Raw genomic sequence first — 24110 nt, forward strand, 5'->3', positions numbered from 1 at the left:
TTTAGCTATGACTAGAAGTAATGGTACAACTGGGATAAAATTATATGATGAGTTTTGATTTATATATGGAATTGAACCACAAGTAGGACAATATTTTATAAGTATTTTGGAGAGTCATTAGCACAGAATTGATTGAAGCAGGACATTTAAACAACCACTATTTTGATATAGATGTCAAAATGCATTTACTTGAATACAAAAGCCATGAAAGTTAATGTGGTAAAGACTGCCAGACTCCATTCACCTTTCCTTCCATGGAAATAGACCTGTAGCCTGACATCTATATGACTGGTGTGGTAAGCAGAATAATGTTGCCCCCCCCTCTCCAAATGATGTCCCCATCCTAATCTCCAGAACTTGTGAATATGTAGACTCCATGGCAAGAGGGGATTAAGGCTGCAAATGGAATTAAGGTTGTTAATCAGTTGACTTTAAAACAGGAAAATTATCTTGGATTGTGTGGGTGAGCCCAGTGTAATCCGAATGCCCTGTAAAATGGAAGAGGGCAGCAGAAGAGGTCAGTCAGAGACACTTGAAAATGCTATGCTACCAGCTTTGAAGACAGAGGAAGAGGCCATAAGTCAAGAAATGCAGGCAGTTTCTAGAGCTGAAAAAGTCAAGGAAATGGATTCTTCCCTGGTGCTTGCAGAAGGAATACAGCTCTACGAATACTTTGATTTTAGCCCACTGAGACCCATTTCAGACTTCTGACCTCCAGAAATGTAAGATAATGCATTTGTATTGTTTCAAGTCACCAAGTTTTCGGTAATTTGTTACAGCAGCAATAGGAAACTAATACAACTGGCCAGATATACTATACAGACATACTATATTTCTCGTCCATTCTTGCAGTTAGGTATGACCATTTGACTAACTTTTCACCAATAAAATGATAGAGATAGCAATGTGCATGGTATTCAGGCCAGAGCCTTTGAGATAATAAGCCTGCTTCCTCCTTCACAGTCTCTTTTACCATCCAGTAAAATAAAACCCAGACATGACTGCAACTGTGTTTTGAACATGCAGATAAAGACAATACCCAAGGATACAGTAAAGAAAATGGAAAGAAACTGGACTTCTAAGTTATGCTATGCAAGACAACTTCTCACTGATCTTAAATGTGGACTGTTACATGAGAGAGAACTAAACTTGCATCTTGTATGAGTCACTGTATTTTGGAGTCTTTATGTTATAGCAACTAGTATGACCCTAAACGATACAGAAGATGATTTTCCTGAAAGAAGGAATGTGCATGTGGTAGAGCTGTGAGGATTGAGAGGAGAGTGCAATGTTACAACATTTATGAGTAGACAAACTTTCAAGAAGATCATGATTAATAATTGTAAATGCAGGCCGGGCATGGTGGCTCACACCTGCAATCCCAGCACTTTGGGAGGACGAGGCAGGTGGATCACGAGGTCAGGAGTTCAAGACAAGCCTGGCCAACACGGTAAAACCCTGTCTCTACTAAAAACACAATAATTAGCCGGGTGTGGTGGCACATACCTGTAGTTCCAGCTACTTTGGAGGCTGAGGCAGGAGAATTGCTTGAACCTAGGAGATGGAGGTTGCAGTGAGCCAAGATCGCACCACTGCACTCCAGCCTGGGCAACAGAGCTAGACTCTGTCTCTAATAATAAAAATAATTGTAAATACACCAGAAAGATGAAGGAAAACATTTAATTGGTGGTGGGGCGGGGAACCCTTGGTATGGATTAGTGAGAGTTACTCTGGTTCCCTCTCATTTGTCCTTGTCCATCTATTCCTATGAGTTTACATACCATCCGTATACATATAACTCCCAAATGTATGTCTTCAGACCAGGTCACCCTTTTAACTTATTTGATATTTCCATTTGGATGTTTCATATAGGCCTCTCAAACTTAACAGATCAAAAAGTGGACACTTGAGTAACCCTATATCCTTCAGAAAACAAAACAAAATAGAAAACAAACAAAAAAACAAACACTGCTCTTCTGATTGCCTCATCTCAGTAAAAGCACCTAATTCCCCCAATTGTCCAAGCTTGAAAACTGAGAATTTCATCTTCTCCTTCATCTTCCACATCTGATCCATTAATCCAATACCAAATCCTGTCAATTCCACATTGAAATATCCCTCAAATTTTACCCTGGTCAAATATACCATCACTTCTTGCCTGAAATTATGTAGTATCTTAACAATTGTACCATCCAATCCATCTCTAGCCACATTATAAAATTGTAAATATTTCATTACGCCTTTTTAACCTGAAACAGATTCCTATTACACTTGAGGATTAAATATAAAATTATTAATGTGGCCTAAATCAACCCTGCATACTACTTCTCAAGTTTACTTTCCAGCTTTTTTTTCCTCGTAACTTTTCCCCTTGCTTTTTTTTTTTTTTTTTGCTGTGGCTGTATAGAATGTCTCTCAAAGTTTTTAATGTACCAATTATTTTCTTCCTCAGGGGTTTAACATATGTTTTTTTCACTGTCTAGAACCTCCTCTTCTATTCTATTCTCTATCTAACTCTTCTCATCCTTCGGGCCTTGGTCTGAACATGGGTTTTTCAAATAGACATTCCTTATTCCCCAATAAAAATGATTACTATTATTCTCTTAATAGAGTCATTATTTTCTTTTATGGCACTTGTCAAATATTCTTATTTCTGTGATTCTTTGGTTTCTATATGTCTCTACAGTTTCTATATCTATGTAAACAGAAATTATATTTGTTCTCTCTACTACTCTATAAACAGCTCCTAATTTGTAATATGCCTGACATGTAATATGTGCTCTGTAAATATTTGAGGATGTTGGTAACTTTGGGGGAGATACTCTCCATTTGAATGGTGAAAGCAAGAACTCAGACTTCATAGCTTTAAGAAGAAAGTTGACAAATAGGAAGAGCTGTTAGAATTGGAGGGTAGATGAGGAAGGAAATAAGAAAAAAAGAGATGGGATTGGTTCAGGAAAAGCATTTATGATTGCCTTGAATTAGCCCTATTTCTGCTCTTGACCATTAGACAACTGGCATATATGAAATGCCTACATTTCATAAATACTGGCATTGATTGCCATTGGAAACTGTTTGTGCCTTGATATTAATTGCTCTGTTAATAGAAATGTTCCTTGACTTCTAGGACCTAACAACCATAGGAAGAAAAAAAATGGTGGGAAAGACATGTAAATAAAAATGTACATACAAGTAGAAGTAGGAATATCTCTAGAAATGATAATACACAGTAAAGACTTAAGTTTACTGCTAACATTAAGTTTTGCTGGGTCACAAAAACAAAACAAAACCAGAAATCCCTAAATGGCCAATTGTAAGGAGACTTCGTGACAGTGTGAAAGAGCACAGAGTGGCATGAGCTACAAAATAAATGACTATGAGATAATATGCATATAAAAATATAGCCCTAACTATACATCATAGAATATAATTATCAACAGGAGAGTTTTTATAGACATTTTTCACAGAAGAGAACTTTATCTTGAATGCATAATTTCTCCTGTCCACTACTCCTACTCTTCCAACTATCAGCAAAAAGCATGTCTCATCCAGACCAGTTATTATATTTCCATGATATACATCAAAGAATAGGCAAAGAATGACAAGGAGACAGGATTTTTAAAAAAGCTGCAGAAGGAGGAAAGGATTAAGTAAAAGAAGTTAACTGAATCTATGAAGAGGTGGGAGAGCAGATAGGACTTAGAGGCTTTGAAGGCTGGAGAGGGAGGGTTGGGGTGGGAGAAATATATGGTTTCTAAAGAGTGTGGTGTATGATAAATTGAGGGGGTAGAAACAGGACATGTGATGCATTGCTTGAGTTTATGAATTTTTTGATTTTGGAGCGTGACTTTTGGCTATGACACCACTCAGGACTAAAACACGTGAGTCATATCTTTATTAGGTTTCCATAAATTTGGCTATCATCACTAAATGGTCATGTTCCAGGAAAAAGAACTATGAATATTGACTCTTCCCTGAAAACTTTGACCAAATTTGCTGCATTTGTTGAACGAAATGATGACATGACTATATCTCAATCACTGTATGTAGTTTTGATCATCCCAAATGAAGAGAGAAAATCTGCAAAGAAAACTGAGAAAGACCATTGGGACTGGCTATGGACTGAATGCTTGTGTTCTCTCAAAATTCATATGTTGAAGCTCTAACCTCCAATGTGACAGTATTTGAAAGTGAGAGCTTTGGGAAATGATTAGGTCATGAAGGTGAAGCCCTCATGAATGGAATTAGTGCCCTTACAGGAAGAGACAAGAGAAAGATGCTCTCTCTCTGCCCTCTGAGAATACAACAAGAAGGTGGCAAGAAGGTAGCCATTCACAAAACTGGAAGGGGCCCTTATCAAGAACTGAATCAGCTGGCACCTTGATCTTGGACTTCCAGATTCCACAACTCAAATAAATAAAAGTTGATGGTTTAGACCTCCTCATCTATGGTATTTTATTATAGCAGCTTATATATAAGTTTTCTCTCAAACTCTTAAGAGTCTATGAGTTATTAATAAAAAGACAGATTACATAGACTAAGTAAATAATATGTACATGTATACATAAATACAAATATGTCAATAGTTTTTTCCAATTTGGAAAGATAAAGATGAGTGATGGAGAATATGCTCTGTGTCTATCAGTGTATATTAATGGTTGGACATAGACTTGATAACAATGTATAGAATGTGAGAACTGATCAATACCTTAAAAATGCCTTAAAGTTACATTTCAGAGGCTTCAAGGCAAACTGCTATTATCAAAAAGCACAACATGGAGGCAGTTGTAGTATTATTTTGAGAGAATGAAGACAATGGCTGTCTGGAAAAATTTGGAAGGTGGGTTCAGTCTTGGAAAGGCTGAACACTTTGGGGATTGAGAGTTTGGCCAAGTCAGGATATGTAGAGATTCCAGGCCTTTGGAGGCCAACAAGCATGACTATTTTTCCTCTTCTCATCACTTTTTTTTTCCCACTAGCTACAAATAAATAGTGAAAAAATCTTGAGTTAGAAAGTGAAGAAAGTGGCCGGGAGCAGAGGCTAACACCTGTAATCCCAGCACTTTGGGAGGCCGAGGCGGGCGGATCACTTGAGGTCAGTGTTCTAGACTAGCCTGGCCAACAAGGTGAAACCTCGTCTCTACTAAAAATATAAAAATAAGCTGGGTGTGGTGGCACGTGCCTGTAATCCCAGCTACTCGGGAGGCTGAGGCAGGAGAATCACTTGAACCCACGAGGCGGCGGTTGCAGTGAGCCGAGATCATGCCACTGCACTTCAGCCTGGGTGACAGAGTGAGACCCCCATCTCGTAAAATAAACGAACAAAAGAAAGTGAAGAAACTAAAAACAGATAAGGTTCAAATAGTCTGGATCAATCATTTAATATGCACTTATCAAGTATCTCCTAGGGCACAGCTATGATTCAGGGTATTCTGGGGGAATAGATTTAGAAGACATAGAGACATATTTCTTTCTTTAAGGAATTTGGAGGCTAAGTAAATATATTACATTTGTACTAACAAAAGATAATGTACTGTGTAGCACAGCAAGGATAAAAGTTTTCTCAGGAAAATCAGTGTAATGTAGAGCAAATAGTAGTCATTTGCATTCTCTGGACAATATGGAGCCACTGACGGTTTTGAGCACTGAAATAAAGTGCACAACGGGGTGTTTCAGGAATGCAGAATGTTTACGAGGTCAGAAAAATAAGAAGACGACAAGGTAATTACTGCAGTAGTTTAAAATTCAGTGATTTTACAAAACATACTACATTAGTAGACAGTAAATGCATAAAAATCCATTTCCCAGTTAGTGATATATCGCTTTTAAAGGTTCAATAGTATTTAGGTAAACTTTTAGTTGAAAGTGCTATAATCATTAAAGTAAAATAACATATATCTCTAATATATGACAATTCACATTGTTATATGAAATCCATTTGCACGTGCAGAAGAAAATTCAAAGAATATGGCTTTGCTCATATTTTGTTAAAAATTTGTATTTTAAACTATATTTTACATTTATGTTTTTATAACTAGAAGATAAGGATTAAAAATAAAGAGAGGGATACTGATATTGCACTTTTTTCAATGAAAACCTCCACAAGGGAAATTCTGTAAGCATTTCAATATAACATTCACCTTTGTAACCAAGGTGAATTATATGGAGTAGGAGCTTAATAAGGATTTGTTGATTGCATTGGATTATAAGGAATGCATATTCTACCACAATTACAGTTTCTAGCCGATAAGAATGAAAGGAGATATAGTATGTAGGGTATGGTTGAAAGGACTTTGGGGCGTGCTGAATATTTGAAAGAATCATTTGACTAAGTTATAATATACTTTGCATACATATTAACAAAACATTCTTTATTTTCAAATAAAATATAAAAGTGAAGTGGCTAAAAAGGGAAGATTTTAAAAAGATCTAAAGAATTACTTTGTCAGCCAGGTGCAGTGGTTCACGCTTGTAATCCCAGCACTCTGGGAGGCCTACAGGGGCGTATCACTTAAGCCCAGGAGTTTGAGACCAGCCTGGGCTATGTGGTAAAACCCCATCTCTCCAAAAAAAAAAAAAAAAAAAAAAAAAAAAAAAAAAAAAAACAACAACATACAAAAAACAATTAGCCGGTCATGGTGGCATGTGCCTGTAGTCCCAGCTACCCCAGAGGCTGAGGTAGAAGGATTGCTTGAGGCCAGAAGTCAAGGTTGCAGGTTGCAGTGAGCATGATCACCCCAGTGCACTCCAGCCTGGACAACAAAGTGAGAACCTATCTCAAAAAAGAAAATAGCTGGACGCGGTGGCTCATGCCTGTAATCCCAGCACTTTGGGAGGCTGAGGTGGGCGGATCACGAGGTCAGGAGATGGAGACCATCCTGGCTAACACTGTGAAACCCCATCTCTACTAAAAATACAAAAAAATTAGCCGGGCATGGTGGCGGGCACCTGTAGTCCCAGCTACTCGGGAGGCTGAGGCAGGAGAATGGTGTGAACCCGGGAGGCAGAGGTTGCAGTGAGCCAAGATCGCGCCACTGTACTCCAGCCTGGGCAACAGTGCTAGACTCCTTCTCAAAAAAAAGAAAAACCAAAAATACTTTCTCACAACTATACAACTATTAATGTTGTACATATTAATAAACAATATTAAGACAGTAATTAAAATTAGTGAAATAAATTAGAGTAAAACCTTCATGAAAAGCTGATTTTTTTTTTAACAGTAAGCATTTGTTTCTCACAATTCTAAAGACTAGGAAGTCCAAGAAGAAGACACCAGAAGATCTGGTGTCTAGAGACAGCCTGATTTCTGGCTTGTAAATGACTGCCTTCTCTTGTAGCAGAGAGAAAGAAGCAAGCTCTCTCATGCTTCTTCTGATCCTCGTAACCCCACTGATCTGTCATGAGAGCTCAAATATCAATACCTAATTACCTCTTATAGGCTCTATCTCCAAATATCATTATATTGACAACTGAGGTTTCATTTTTTAATTTTTAGGTTTAGGGGATCATGTGAAGGTTTGTTACATAGGTAATCACGTTTCACAGGGGTTTGTTGTACATATTATTTCATCACCCAAGTATTAAGCCCAGTACCCAACAGTTATCTTTTCTGCTCCTCTCCATTCTCCCACACTCCCCCATCAAGTAGACCCCAGTGTCTATTGTTTTCTTCTTTGTGTTCATAAGTTCTTATTACTTAGGTCCCACTTATAAGTGTGAACAAGTGGTATTTCGTTTTCTGTGCCTCAGTTAGTTTGCTAAGGGTAATAGCTCCATCCATGTTCCTGTAAAAGACATGATCTTGGGTTTTTTTTAGGGCTGCATAGTAATCCAAGGTGTATATGTACCATATTTTCTTTTTTTTTTTCTTTTAGTATCTAAATGAGTATCATCATTTCTTTTTTTCCTCCTTCAACTTTTAAGTTCTGGGGTACATGTGTAGGGCATGCAGGTTTGTTACTTATGTAAACATGTGCCACGATGGTTTGCTGCACAGATCAATCCATTACCTAGGTATTAAGCTCAGCATGCATTAGCCATTTTTCCTGATGTTCTCCCTCCCTCCAGCCCCCACCAACAGGCCCCATTGTGTGTTGTTCTCCCACGGTGTCCATGTGTTCTCATTGTTCAGCTTCCACTTACAAGCACAAGCATGCAGTGTGTGGTTTTCTGTTCCTGCATTAGTTGGCTGAGGATAATGGCTTCCAGCTCCATTTATGTCCCTGCAAAGGACAGGATCTCATTACTTTTTACATCTGAACAGTATCCCATCGTGTATATGTACCAAATTTTATCCAGTCTATCATAAATGGGCATTTAGGTTGATTCCATGTCTTTGCTATTGTTAACAGTGCTGCAGTGAGCATATGCATTTGTGTATCTTTATAAAAAAAATTTATATTCCCTTGGGTATACACCCAGTAATGAGATTGCTGGGTCAAATAATATTTCTGGTTCTAGATCCTTGAGGAATTGCCACACTGTCTTCCACAATGGTTGGACTAATTTACATTTCCACCAACAGTGTAAAAGCATTCCTATTTCTCCACAGCCTCATCAGCATCTGTTGTTTCTGTACTTTTTCATAATCGCCATTCTGACTGGTGTGAGATGGCACCTCATTGTGGTTTTGATTTGAATTTCTCTAATCACTGATGTTGAGCATTTTTTCATATGCGTGTTGGTAGCATGAATGTCTTCTTTTGAGAAGTGCTTGTTCATATCATTTGCCCATTTTTTAACAGGGTTGGTTGTTTTTTCTCACAAATTTGTTTAAGGTCTTTGTAGACTCTGGGTATTAGACCTTTGAGAGATGAATAGAGTGCAAAATTTCTCTCCCACTCTGCAGGTTGTCTGTTTGCTCTGATGATAGTTTCTTTTGCTGTGCAGAAGCTCTTTAGTTTAATTAGATCTCATTTGTCAATGTTTGCTTTTGTTGCAATTGCTTTTGGCATTTTTATCATGAAATCTTTGCCCATGCCTATGTCCTGTATGGTATTGCCTAGATTTTCATCTAGGGTTTTCATAGTTTGACTTTTTACATTTAAGTCTTTAATCCATCTTAAGTTAATTTTTGAATAAGATATAAGGAAGGGGTCTAGTTTCAATTTTCTGCATATGGCTAGCCAGTTCTCCCAGCGCCGTTTATTAAATAGGGAATCCTTTCCCCATTGCTTATTTTTGCCAGGTTTGTCAAAGATGAGATGGTTGTAGGTGTGTGGTCTTATTTCTGAGTTCTCTATTCTGTTGCATTAGTCTATGTGTCTGTTTTTGTACAAGTACCATGCTGTTTTGGTTACTGTAGCCTTGTAGTATAGTTTTGAGTTGGTAGCAGGATGCCTCCAGCTTTGTTCTTTTTGCTTAGGATCATCTTGGCTATACAGGCTCATTTGGTTTCATATGAATTTTAAAATATTTTTTTCTAATTCTGTGAAGAATGTCAATGGTAGCTTGATGGAGACAGCATTGAATCTATAAATTACTTTGGGCAGTATGGCCATTTTCATGATATTGATTCTTCCTATCCATGAGCATGGAATGTTTTTCCATTTGTTTGTGTCCTCTCTGATTTCCTTGAGCAGTGGTTTGTAGTTCTCCTTGAAGAGGCCCTTCACTTCCGTTGTTGTTAGCTATATTCCTAGGTATCTTATTCTCTTTATAGCAATTGTGAATGACAGTTCACTCATGATTTCACTCTCTGCTTGTCTACTGTTGGTGTATAGGAATGCTTGTTATCTTTTCACATTGGTTTTGTATTCCCAGACTTTGCTGAAGTTGCTTACAAGCTTAAGAAGCTTTTGGGCTAAGACAATGGGGTTTTCTAGATATAGGATCATCTCATCTGCAAACAAAGATAATTTGACTTCCTCTCTCCCTATTTGAATATCCTTTATTTCTTTCTGTTGCCTGATTGTCCTGGCCAGAATTTCCAATACTATGTTTAATAAGAGTGGTGAGAGAGGGCATACTCGTCTTGTCCCAGTTTTCAAGAGGATTGCTTCCAGTTTTTGCCCATTCTATAGTCAACAATAACTTAATTGTACATTTATAATTAAAAGTGTAATTGGATTGTTTGTAACTCACAGAATAAATGTTTGAGGGGATGGGTACCCCATTCTCATGATGTTATTTCACTTTACATGCTTGTATCAAAACATCTAATGTAGCCCACAAATGTATATACCTACTATGTACCCACAAAAATAAAAAAAAAGTACAATTAGAAATGACAAAGATGATATTATAAATTATCCCATAGAAATGTAAAAGATCTTTAGAGAATACTTTGAATAATTCTAATCACATAAATTAGAAAATCTAGAGGACATGAGTAAATTCCTGAAATCACACAATATCCCAATATTGAATCAAGAAGAGATCAAAACCTTGAATAGACCAATATCCTGCTCTGAGATTGAATCTGTAATTTAAAAACCTACCAACTAAAAAACAACCCTGGACCACATGGATTCACAGCTGAATTGTATCAGACATGCAAAGAAAAACTGGTACCAATCCTTTTGAACTATTCCAAAAATCAAGGAGAAGGGGCTTCTCCCTAACTCTTTCTATGAAGCCATCAGCAGCCTGACACAAAAATCTGACAGAGACACAACAATAAAAGAAAACTTCAGACTGCTATCCCTATTGAACATAGACACAAAAATCCTCAGCAAAATACTGGCAAACTATATCCAGCAGCACATCAAAAAGTAAATACACTATGATCAAGTCAGCTTTATTTGTGAGACCTAAGGCTCTTCCTAGCATATGCAAATCAATAAATGTGATTCACTGCATAAAGGTATCAAAAGCAAAAACCATATGATCATTGCAATAGATGCAGGAAAAGCTTTCAATAAAATCCAATATCTCTTCACAATAAAAACTCTCTATAGACTCAGCATCAAAATAACATACCTCAAAATAATAAGCGCTATCTATGGCAAACCCACAGCCAACATCACACCGGACAGGTAAAAACTGGAACCATTTACTTGAGAAATGTATCAAGACAAGGTTTTTCTCTCTTACCACTCCTATTCAACATAGTACTGGAAGTTTTAGCCAGAGCAATCAGGCAAGAGAAAGAAATAAAAAGCACCCAAATAGGAAAAAAAGAAGGTCAACTATCTCTCTTTCCTGATGATATGATTCTGTATCTAGAAAATGGTAAAGACAACTCTTCTGAAAGGATCCAAGAACTGACAAACAACTTTACTAAAGTTTCAGGATACAAAATCAATGTACAAAAATCAGTAGCATATCTATACCCCAATAACATCAAGGCTGAGAGTCAAATCAAATCAATAATACAATCTTATTTACAATAGCCACAAAGAAAATAAAATACCTAGAAGTACAGCACTAGAGGTACAGGAAAATCTCTACAAGGAGAACTACAAATCACTGTGGAAAGAAATCACAGACCACACAGATAAAAAGAAAAACATTCCATCCTGATTGATTGAAAAAATCAATGCCATTAAAATGGCCATACTGCCAATAGCTATTTACAGAATTGACGGTATTCCAATTAAACTACCAATGTCATTTTTCAAATAATTAGAAAAGACTACTGTAAAATTCATGTAGAACCAAAAAAGAACCTGAATAGTCAAAGAAATCCAAAGCAAAAAGAACAAAGCTGGAGGCATCACACTACCCAACTTCAAACTATAGTGTAAGACTAATCAAAACAGCATGATACTGGTACAAAAACAGATACATACACCAATGGAACAGGACAGAAAATTCAAAAATAAAGCTTCACATCTACAGCCATTTGATCTTTGACAAGGCAGACAAAAGCAATGGGGAAAGGACTCCCTCTTCCATATATGGTGCTGTGATAACTGGCTAGCCACATGCAGAAGGAATAAACTGGACCACTATTTTCACTATATACAAAAATTAACGGTAGATGAATTATGAATTTAAATGTAAGGCCTCATACTCTAAAAATCCTAGAAGAAAACCTAAGAAATACCCTCTCTACATCAACCTTGGCAAAAAAAATTTGGCTAAGTCCCCAAAAGCAATGGCAACAAAATAAAAAATGTGGGAACTAATTAAGTTAATTAACTTTTGCACAGCAAAAGTAACTATCAACAGAGTGACCAGACAATCCATAGAATGGGAGAAAATATTCACAAACTATGCATCTCACAAAGGTCTAATATCCAGAATCTATGAGGAACTTAACAAACAAAAAACAAACAACCCCATTAAAATGCTGGCAAAGGACATGAACAGACACTTCTCAAAAGAAGACACACAAGCAGCTGACAATCATTTGAAAAAATGCTCAATATCACTAATTATCAGAGAAATGGAAATCAAAACCACAATGAGATACCATCTCACAACAGTCAGAATGGCTATTATAAAAAGTAAAAAACAACCAATGCTGGCAATGCAACAGAGAAAAGAGAACACTTATATATTGTTGGTGGGAATGTAAATTAGTGCAGCCACTGCAGAAATTGGTTTGGAGGTTTCTCAAAAAACTTAGACATATCATTTGACCCAGCAATCACATTGCTAGGTATATATCCAAAAGAAAATAAATTATTCTACAAAATGGACATATGCAATCATATGTTGATTGCAGCACTATTCGCAATAGCAAAGACATGAAATCAATCTAGGTGCTCATCAATGGTGGATTGGATAAAGAAAATGTGGTACATACACACCATGCAATACTATGCAGTCATAAAAACAACCAACCAAAAAATCTCGTGTTCTATGCAGCAACATGGTTGCAAGTAGAGGCCATTGTCCTAAGTGAATTCACACAGGAACAGAAAAGAAAATACCACATGTTCTCACTTACAAGTGGTAGCTAAACATTGAGCACATATGGAAATGAAGATGACAACAAGTAGACACTGGGAACGACCTGATGTGGGAAGGAGGGAGGGGAATATGGATGATAAACTACCTGTAGGGTACTATGCTTAGCACCTGGGTGATGGATCTGTACCCCAAACCTTAGCATCATGTAATATACTCATGTAAAAAATCTGCTTATGTACTTCCTGTATCTAAAATAAAAGTTGAAACAACAAAAGCAATAATTACAGAAGATAGCCACCTCAAGGCAGAAAGTTACAACTAGGCATATATCCCTTCATGTATCTACAAATTCTCAGGTAAATTCTGACTTCAAAATGTTTATGACAAAGGACAATACTAGAAACAGAGAGAAGAAATGGGTTTACTCTCATATGACATTTAGAGTTTATGGCATTGGCAGTGAGAAAAACAGAAAGACAGACTTAAAATATGAGGTACAGTTGGCACACTTTGTTCTTCACTGCCTTTGTCTGTCATGTACACGTACATAGTGTAAAACCTCATTAACACAAACTCCATTCATTTGGGATCTGTAATAATCTCAACCTACCCAATCTGAATGTACATCTGTACTATGGATACAGACACAGGCACACAGGGACACACAGGCACACACACACACACACAGCCTGCTCAGCACATAAACAAGACTAAGTGATAATATTAAAAGAATCCCCACTTTTGCTGAAGCTTTTGTGTACAACAAACATGCTACTCACAAATGATTATTCGCTAAAGCTAATTATGAAATTTTGTTAAGACTAGAGGCCAAGTTCTTTTTACTTCTCTCTTGAGATAATTAAACTGCTTTTATTTTAGCATTTTATTTAACTTAGCCAGGGTTTACCCTCCAAAGAACTGATGAATTAGTCTATCAGGACTAATTTGAATGAATTTGACTATCTGGACATGTGTGCATACACTATTCCATATGGCCAAATGATAAACTCATTTGTCAGGGTTTAGCCAGAATTTTTTTTCCCCTCTTTCCAATAGTGTTTCAAAGGCTAAACATCTTTTTGTGGTATTGCTTTCACGATGGAGGACTTTATATACATGAGGTTTTAAATGCGCTTTATTTATTATAGGCTATGAATGCACTCTGTACCACAGGACTCCCTAACGAGAAGTCGGCTACCCCACAGTTTGGGTCTGCTGGGCCAGGGCAGCACAGTCTGCTGGCCCCTAACAGAAAATCAAACAGGTCATTTCACAGCCATCAAGCACATGCTGAGCTGCCTTACTGGTTTATATCTCTCTGTCTTTTAGGATATAAAATCATTTCTTGCTTTATAAAAACATTACTCTTTCTTACATAATCATTTAATTTACATATACAGGTTACACTTAGTAAAAATATATGAACCAAAATTGCAACAAAATTCCAAAACCATAAACTACCTTTTCAGAATGCACTTTCTTTCCACCTCTCTCTTGAAAAGCTTCATTGCTTTTAAGACAGGAGATATTACTTCTGAACTCAAGATTTAAAGCATTTTCTTCAGCCCATAATAAAAGTAATAAAGCTTTTTATTGTAAAAAAGACTGTAAATATATTTAGCAATAATTTCAACAACTCAGAAGTGGTTCAATTTCTACAGTGGGAAATATGAGTCTCATGACATTTAGGTGCTACCAAGAATTTCCACTATTGATCCCTCTACCCGTGGTAATGTTGAGCTACAATTATTGTAGAGAAAGATTCACTAAAGAGAATAATGTAGCAAATTCTTTCTTAAGTCAAGTGTATAAGCACAAAAGTGAGAGGGAGAGATGGGGGAATAATTTCTCCTTTTCCAAAGTTCTGGCACAATGTCTATTTGTATAGAGAAGGAAGAAGATAGAGTTTTGACCTGCCAACTGGATTGTAATTGAAACCAGAGCTCTAGATGAGAAATAAAATAAAAAAGCAGAGGTGCTAGCCTCTTTAGGACAACGCAGTATTCACATAGTTGAGTGACAGTCAGAAATTGCCAAGGCCTGCAACAGCCTGGTATGAGGAAAATGGGAAGGAGTTCTCAGAGTTGAAGGAAAGGGGCTATAAAGTTATCTGGTAGTACTGGGGTTTCTTTGGCTTAAAGACTTTGCTCCATATTTTTCTTTCTTAAAATCAAAAGTTACCAGGAGAAACTCAAAATCTTCCAAATCTAATCATTTTTTCCTGTGATTTTCATTATAAATGTTCTCTGAATATAGGAAAGATGCAAGATGCATTTGGAAAGAATATCCTTTGAAAACAAAGTCTAGGCATAAATTGAGTCACTGCTTAATCATGAAAGACGTTAAAAAATCCTGATTTTATAGTTGCAGCTTAAGTTTTTGCTTTAAAGCACTTTCAATAAACCTGAGAAAATGACTTAAGAATTTTGGGGGTTAACATTAAAAAAAAATACTAGTTTGAAGGGACCAGTTTGGATTTCCAACACGGTTTGAAAATTTGAGGTTTATCTGAATAAATTACCTTCAGTTAACTGAAGGTACTTTAGGTAACTGAAGGTCAGAGAGGTTAAGTTTTCCAATATTGAAGAGCTATAAGACAACTTTAGTTGATTTTAGAATTTATCAAAGCTTGCATTGTATATAGTTTTGAAATAACACGGCAGGCAGTATTATGCCTGAACATTTATACTCCTTGGTTGCTTGAATCTGCTTGCTTCTTCACAGACTTCTTCAGCTCCACCTCTTCTCTGTTGTCAAAGCTATCATATGTCACTTCATGCACAGATCATGATTACAATTCTAGCAGGTTTTCTAGTCTCTTTCTCTCTTTCATAATTAAAGTGTATATCTATTATGGAAACTAATGTAATCTTTTTCAAACTTGATTTTCATCAGCCAAACCCCATACTCAGGTTACTTACTGTCATGTAAAGAGGGTAACCATATATCTCAGATTGCCCAGGATGGTCCTGATTTATACATGTCATCATCCTGGAACAATTATTAATTACCCTCTTTCATTCTTAAAAATTTCCACATTTGGGTAATAAATGATATGGTTTTCCTACATATAGCTTATTACTTCCGGATACGTTACCTTATATCTCTCAGCCACAATTACTCTGCATCCTACAAGCTAATCTACTTGCTGTTTCTCCTATGCAAAACTACTGTCATGTAACTCTACCCTGCCTTCCTACACTTTGAGCCTTAATTATAATCACTCCTTTACATAGAATGTATTCGTTCAACAAATGTTTTTTGGGCACCAGTTGTATGTCTGCCACTGTTTTAAGTGCTGGAGTTAGGGCAGAAGCAGGACAGACAAGGTTTCTGCTCTCACAGAGCTTCTATAGTAGAGCATCCATTGAACAATTGGATATATGGTGAGGACTACTGTATTTGCTCACATATTTACTCTCTTTGTTCATTGTCTTCTGTCTGATATTCTACCTTTTTGAAAAATAAATGAGGATGAGTGAAGATATGGTCAGTCCCATCTCCATGGTTCCCCTCATAGTACACAGACAGGATCTGGCAACTACAGTGATGTAAAAATGCCGTGTAGAAGCCAGAGGGCTCTCTGAAGTCTCACTGAAAAAATCAATTCACAAAAGGCAGATTCATTGAAGAAAAGACATACAACTGTATTTAAGCCCCAGAGATACAGGGGAAATGGTTCATTTTTTATGCTTTGGTTCAACAAAGTATGGACAGCCATGCGGAAATATGATTGGACAAAAATGGTATGCTCTATTCCTAATAGTCTGAGTGGGGAAATCCAGCAAGGCCTGTCTGTCTAGATTCTTGGCCTCTCTGAGCGTGCGATTCTTCCTCTGGGTATGGGGTAGGAACCTTTATGGAATGGGGGTCTTATTACCTACAGTCAAAGAAGATACATCAGATAATTTACTTATGACCAGTCTTTACACAGAAAGATGGAGGGAAAGTTAGCGTAATATATGTAGGTTTTACGGCTGGTTTTGGGGAAAAGGGGTTCTGGTTCTATGATCCATCTTGGGGAAGAGAGATTCTAGTTTCTGTGACTAGCCTCAGGGTAGAATGGGACTGAGAGACATGAAGGCAGGAGAAGGACAGAGAAAAACTTTTGCTTCTGAAGCCTTCATTTTGGGGTATTGCTTTTTGAGCTCCAACAGCTGCTTAGTGTGCCAATGGGAAGATCTCAGTGTGACGCTCCAGGCTGCTAGGAAGAGCTGTATCTTAAGGATTATACTAAAAAAATATAATTCTCTTTCTGGAATTCAAAGGAAGCAACATATATACAGGGTTGCCACAAACATCATGCTTTGGAACATCATGGATCTAATTAAACATCATGTTCAACCCCTACTCCCACCCCTCAACACACACACACACACACACACACACTCTCTCTCTCTCTCTCTCTTACTTATTCTCTAAGAACAAAAATCTAGATTAAAGTATTTGAGGAGAAAGTAAAGAAGAAGCATTAGGAAATGTAGATAATAAAACAAAAACTTCTGCAACCTATGACCTTGTAACTTGGGATCAGCACTAGCACAGCAAAAGTGTGTGCGTTGAGATGAAAAATGCCATAAACATCATCAAAAATTACACATTTCTTGTTTGCTTCATTCTGCCTATTTACATGCATTTTAGGGGGAAATTATTGGGGTGGACAAGAGAAAGGAGAGAGGTAAATGAGATATATTCATTTATACCCATGCAATTTTGTAAGTCAGTTGTATTCCATGTTATATTTTGTTACTTGTTGGTTTCAACTTCAAACTCTTCAAGGGCAGGGGCTATGCCTTCTAGCTTATTACCACATTCTGCTAATATTGAGTGCATACTATCTGATGGGCACTTTGCCAGATGCTAGGACACAGCAGTGGGTGAAGAAGACAAAATTCCTGCCATCATTATTAACCAGAGCATTTCCCACAACGTGTCTGCCCATGAACAAAGGTCTTGACTAAACACCCCACACAAGGAATTGAGATGAAAGAAACGGTTTTGATTGCCCATTTCTTACATTTGTTTCTGAGATTAAGCTGCTATTAAATTTGAAAGACTAGTTGCTTTCTCACTTGTCCACCCTTGTAATATTCTTAGTTTCTTGGCCAAGTTTTATATGAGCTGGTAAGGGGTTCCATATATAGAGTGTTATTAGGCTCATTCTAATGGAATTTCCCTTTCTAAAATAATAGAAAGTTGTAGGAAGGAAGTGGGTGGGTCTGGGAAGATAGGTAACATTTATTAAGTATTCATTTTGTTCAGATACTATGCTAAGTGCTTTATTATGTCAGCTAATAATAATACTCTTTTTTTACCTTGATGAGGTTGTCGGGCTTTAAAACATAACAACCACTTCCCAGTTTCAAGGTAACAAAAGACACTCCATGAAACAAATTGATGTGTATGTATCATCACATTTTGATAACACTAATGTGTTTTTGTAACCTTACTTACATTACTTTGTTTTTATCAGGTTAATATAATTTGGAAATAAATTCATTTGAAAGTGAGAACTTATGAGAAAATGGATTATTCAAAATGATACTACAAATGTGGTAGATTAACACCAAAATATTTCATTAATTTTTATCATCCTGAACAATACAAATATTCAGAATGGTAACTACAGATTATTTTCAAATTGTGAGAATAAATTGGAAATGTAGTGCTCAATTGGAAATAGTTTATAATAATAATTGTATCATATGGCCATCTAATTTTTTAGAGAAATATGAAAACTAGGAGGCATATCAGAAAATGAAGGCTTAGATTATAAAGTAATCTCACCTGCATTTACTTTACATAGGCAAGCCATGTCACCTTCCTAAGCAGTCTCACTCCCTGTCATCACTATTTTGTGTTCAACATCTCTTTCATCCTTCAATGCCCGGAGATCCCTTCTTCTCAGTCAGTGTCACAGTTAGCTCTACCCTCCTAGGCCTTAGGCCTTGGTGGCAAACTGAAAGGCCTCCAGGGGCTTGGCAGATACCATAATGAAGTTACACCTGATATGAGAGACATGGGATGTGGTAGGGATTATAGAAAAAGTGAGAACAAATATCCTTTTAAAAATAGCAGCTCTCCTTCTGCACAGCAAGAGAAATAATCAGCAGAGTTAACAGACCACCCACAGAGTGGGAAAAAGATGTTCACAAACTATACATCGACAAAGTAATAATATCTAGAATCTACAAAGAACTCAGGAAGAACAAAACAAACAATCCTATCAAAATGTAGGCTAAGGATAGGAATAGACAATTCTCAAAAGAAGATATGCAAATGGCCAACAAGCATATGGAAATGTTCAACATCATTAATTATCAGGGAAATGCAAATCAAAACCACAATGTGATACCATTTCACTCCTGCAAGAATGGCCATGATAAAAAAAAAAATCATAAAATAATAAATGTTGGCAAGGATGTGGTGAAAAGGGAACACTTTTGCATTGCTAGTGGGAATGTAAAGTAGTACAACCATGAAGGAAAACAGTGTGGAGATTCCTTAAAGAGCTAAAAGTAGATCTACTATTTGATCCAGCAATCCCACTACTAGGTATCTACTCATAGGAAAGAAGTCATTATACAAAAAAGATACTTGCACAAGCATGTTTATAGCAGCACAATTTGCAGTTGCAAATATATGGAACCAGCCCAAATGCCCATCAATCAACAAGTGGATAAGGAAAATGTGGTGTGTAAGTATGTAAGTATATATACACATACACAAACACACACACACACACACACACACACACACACACATAGCGCAGAATACTACTCAGCCATAAAAAGGAACAAAATAATGGCATTCACAGCAAACTGTATAGAATTTGGAGACTACTATTCCAAGTGAAGTAACTCAGGAATGGGAAACCAAACATCATATGTTCTCAATCATAATTGGGAGCTAAGCTATGAGGACACAAAGGCATAGGAATGACACAATGGACTCTGGGGACTTGGGGGAAAGGGTGGGAGCAGGATGAGGGGTAAAAGGCTATACATTGTGTATGGGATACACTAATCGGGATCTGGGTGCACCAAAATCTCAGAAATCACTACAAAAGAACTTATTCATGTAACCAAACACTACCTGTTCCCCAAAAACCTATTGAAATTACAAAATAAATTTTTTAAAAATTTTAAAAAGTAGCATCTCTCATGAAGGAATGCTGACCTAGTGCTTTCAGGTCTGATTTTTCAACAGAAACTAGAAATCTAAGTTTGCATGTGGATTCTCCCGATGTTTAAATGTTAGCTACTTTTCCACCACTACTCTAGATGACTTCTTTCATCTACTCTACTCTCCATCCATCTCTACCTACCAGAAAATACAAAGTCACCTGTCCACATGTTCTACATTTCCATGCTTCATATTCTGCTTGGTGATCCTATTTACTAATCCTTGTTACGGTGTTCACCATTGACAGTGCTGTAATGTTCCTTCAAAACTACATTTGCATTTAAACCATGCCTAATGCTTTCTTTAGGAAGGAATTGATATCTAAGGGTAGCTGGCTATTAGGATAGATAGTTGTTTTGAAGAAAGAGGTACCACGAGTCCTCTCAAATCATAAGACATATAAGTTGATTGGCTATGGTTATATGTTAAGCTTTTCTCTGCTGCAGGCTAATGTTGCAGGTGTATACTGAGCTAGATTCAATTTACAATACATTTACTCAGAATGTACTATGTGCCAGTCAGGACTTTTTACTTTATAAAAGTGCAAAATCTTTTACTTATAGATTTTAACTAAGTTACAATATTTTTCACTTATTTTTTCTGAGAAAAAATGCCTTATTTTGTGAAGGGTGGAATTTTGGTAAAAAGAATGGTAGGTTTATCTCAGCTCTAGCCACCATAAGAAAATGCCATAGACTGGGTGGCATAAACAACAAAAATATATTTTCTCACAGTTCTGGAGGCTGGAAGTCCAAGATCAAGGTGCTAGCATGGTCAGTTTCTGGTGATGACTCTTCCTGGCTTATAGACAGCTGCCTTCTCACTGATTCCTTACATGGCAAAAATAGGGGGCAGAGGAGGAGGAACGTACAGAGAAAGGGGACACAGAGAGTGTGCATGTGCATGTGTGTATGTCTGTATGTGTGGTGTGTGCATGTGTGTATGAAAGAGAGACAGAGAGAGAATGAGAGCGAGAGACAGCGTGAGCACCCAAGCATGAGATGTCTTACAAGGGCACTAATCCCATCAAGATGGTCTCACCTTCATGACCTCACCTAAAACCTAATTATCTCTCTAAAGCCCCATTTCTAAATATCATCACATTTAGGTTTAGCTTTCAACAAATAGTAGTACATGGTATAAAAGATAGAAATCTTCATTTAAAATCTTAATTTCCTAATATGTAATAAGCTATTCATGAACAGAAAAATATAATATCTGCTAATGAGCTATACTCTAATTGGTAAAAATTTTGCCATTTGAATTTTTTTCAATTGGGTTTGTTCCTAGAAAGGAATAGTAAACATGCTGACTTTGCCTCTGTTTCTTTCATGTTCTCTCTTTTTTGTTTTGTTTTGTTTTTCATTAGTCTTTCTGAATCTAAGTTCATGGATGAATTTAACAAGGACACACAATAAAATCCATGGCTGAGTTAAGAATCCTTTAGCAATCATAGATGCTTCCCAGCTTACCATTTTAGATATTATTGATATTTTATTTTCTATTATGTTTTTGAATCCATAGAGAAGGATCAAGAATGAAGACAAATTAAAATGTTGATACCCCAACCTGCAGTAAGAAAAGTTGTCAATAGAACAGTAACTAATATTTTATGCTAATTCCCCCTCTGTCTTGGTTTGTATTCAGTATGTTCTCAAATGGTCAATTAAAAAAATTTGGCAATTACTACGAGCCTAATTCAATGCAAGGTACCACAAAGTAAATAAAAATAGGTAAGGCACAGCGCCTGTTCTCAAGCAGTTTGAAGTTCATCTGGTAAAAGGAATTTATATGCACAAAATGCATGGAGAACAATTAAATTCTAAGTGGTACAGAATATCAAAGCAAGAGCAGTTCTGAAAAGCATATAGTCATTTTTCATATAGAATAGTTGCAAAAATGACTAAAAAGAAAGATGACTGACAATATCAAATGCTGGCAAGAATGTAGAACAACTGGAACTCTCATTCATTGCTGGTGGGAGCATAAAATGGTACAAATACTTGGTGAAAGGTCTGATAGTTTCTTATAAAATTAAACATAATGGATGGACCTTGAAAAGCTTATGCTAGGTAAAATAAGCCAGACATAAAGGCCAAATGTTGTATTAATATGGTTCTACTTACACGAGGTACCTAGATTAGGCAAATCTATAGAGACAAAAAATAGAATAGAGGTTACAAGGAGTTGGGGGTGGGGAAATGGGGTGTTTAAATAGGTGGAGTGCTTCTGTTTGGAATGATAAAGTTCTGGAAACGGATAGGGATGATGGTTGCACAACATTGTGAATATACCTAATGCTACTGAATTGTACACTTAAAAATGGCTAAAATGGTGAATTTTGTGTTCATATATTTTACCATAAAACAAATCACAGTCCATAGAATAAAATCAGAGTGTATAATAAAAAATAACCCCCCAAACCAAAACAAAACCCTAAAACATAACACTCCTGTTACTCAGTAATTCCAATTCTAGGTATTTATCTAAGAGAAAGAAAATATGTCTAGACAGCTTGGCTACATAACCACTGCCATAATACAGACATCAATTAATAAAAGTGTGGTATGGCTGGGGTGGAATCAATGGGAATGCTATTCACCTTTAAGCTATGAATTCATGGTTACCATAGCCATTACTGTATATATCTTAACAAATTTGGTTCAAGAATTTTAGGGAGGACTATACATTTTTCTTATAGTTTTACATGTACATGCATCATTTACTATAAACCTCTTTTGGTTGATACCAGGTGAGGTACTTGGTTTATATGTTCTTGACTAACATGAATGGGGAACAGGATTTAGAAGTTCATCACTCTAATCATACTCACAAGAACCCCGTCTCCAAGAGGTATGAAGCAATGTAGAGTAGGAATTGTGTAATATTAAAGGATCAAAAAGAGCCTACTAATAGTGAAGAGCTGTTAGGACTTAAAGTTGGACATATTGGGATGTGTTTTAGTAAACTAGCTATTGGAATATTGTATGTTGTAGGCCACCAAACATAAAGAAACAAGCAGATTGTGAAATGACTTGAGCACATAAAAAAGACTTGTAAAGAGGCCAGAGCGGAAGTAGTAATAAGAGATTTTTACCCAGGGATAGACCAGCAGCATTAAGTGGAAGAGACAAGACTGAAAGATTGTTATGGCTTCGGAACATGATTACTTTTTGACTCAATCTGTATGTCATCTACTATGATGAGCATGATGTTAAGTAACATATGGCTGAATACCTACAAACATTAAAATATGTTGTGTTTTAGTGACAGCGTTTCTAGTGGTGAATAGGAAGGGATGATAACGCTTGTTTTTTCTTTTTTTGCTGTTTTTTTTTTTGTTGTTGTTGTTGTTTGCTTTTTTAAGGATATTGAGCAGAATGATTTAGAACGTGATGATTAGAAAGTTCAGATGCAGATCTTTTCTCTTCCCGTGGAGCCGTCGCCATGAAGGTGGAGCTGTGCAGTTTTAGCGGGTACAAGATCTACCCCGGACACGGAGGCGCTACGCCAGGACCGACTGGAAAGTTTTCCAGTTTCTTAATGCAAAATGCGAGTCGGCGTTCCTTTCCAAGAGGAATCCTCGGCAGATAAATTGGACTGTCCTCTACAGAAGGAAGCACAAAAAGGGACAGTCGGAAGAAATTCAAAAGAAAAGAATCCGCCGAGCAGTCAAATTCCAGAGGGCCAATACTGGTGCATCTCTTGCTAATATAATGGCCAAGAGGAATCAGAAACCTGAAGTTAGAAAGGCTCAAAGAGAACAAGCTATCAGGGCTGCTAAGGAAGCAAAAAGGGCTAAGGAAGCATCTAAAAAGACTGCGATGGCTGCTGCTAAGGCACCCACAAAGGCAGCACCTAAGCAAAAGATTGTGAAGCCTGTGAAAGTTTTAGCTCCCCGGGTTGGTGGAAAACGCTAAACTGGCAGATTCCATTTTTAAATAAAGATCGGAGTATTAAAAAAAAAAAAAAAGATAGAAAGGTCAGATGCAGATTTGGACACATCTTGTATTAAGTGGGCAGCATTGGACAAATCTAGTTTAAGAAAAACAAAGATAATTTTTAGAGTTAGAAAATTTGAGAAGGGCACATATAGATGCATATGAAATATTATAGCAACTATG

The 24110-nt window shown here is 36.8% G+C and overlaps 1 pseudogene; it reads left to right on the plus strand.

Moving 5' to 3' along the window:
• The first annotated feature begins 23322 nt into the window (after positions 1-23322).
• LOC699643 (large ribosomal subunit protein eL24 pseudogene) lies at positions 23323-23907 on the plus strand (annotated as a pseudogene).
• The last annotated feature ends 203 nt before the right edge of the window (positions 23908-24110 follow it).

The sequence above is a fragment of the Macaca mulatta genome, chromosome X (assembly GCF_049350105.2).
Source record: "Macaca mulatta isolate MMU2019108-1 chromosome X, T2T-MMU8v2.0, whole genome shotgun sequence".
Classification (NCBI taxonomy): domain Eukaryota; kingdom Metazoa; phylum Chordata; class Mammalia; order Primates; family Cercopithecidae; genus Macaca; species Macaca mulatta.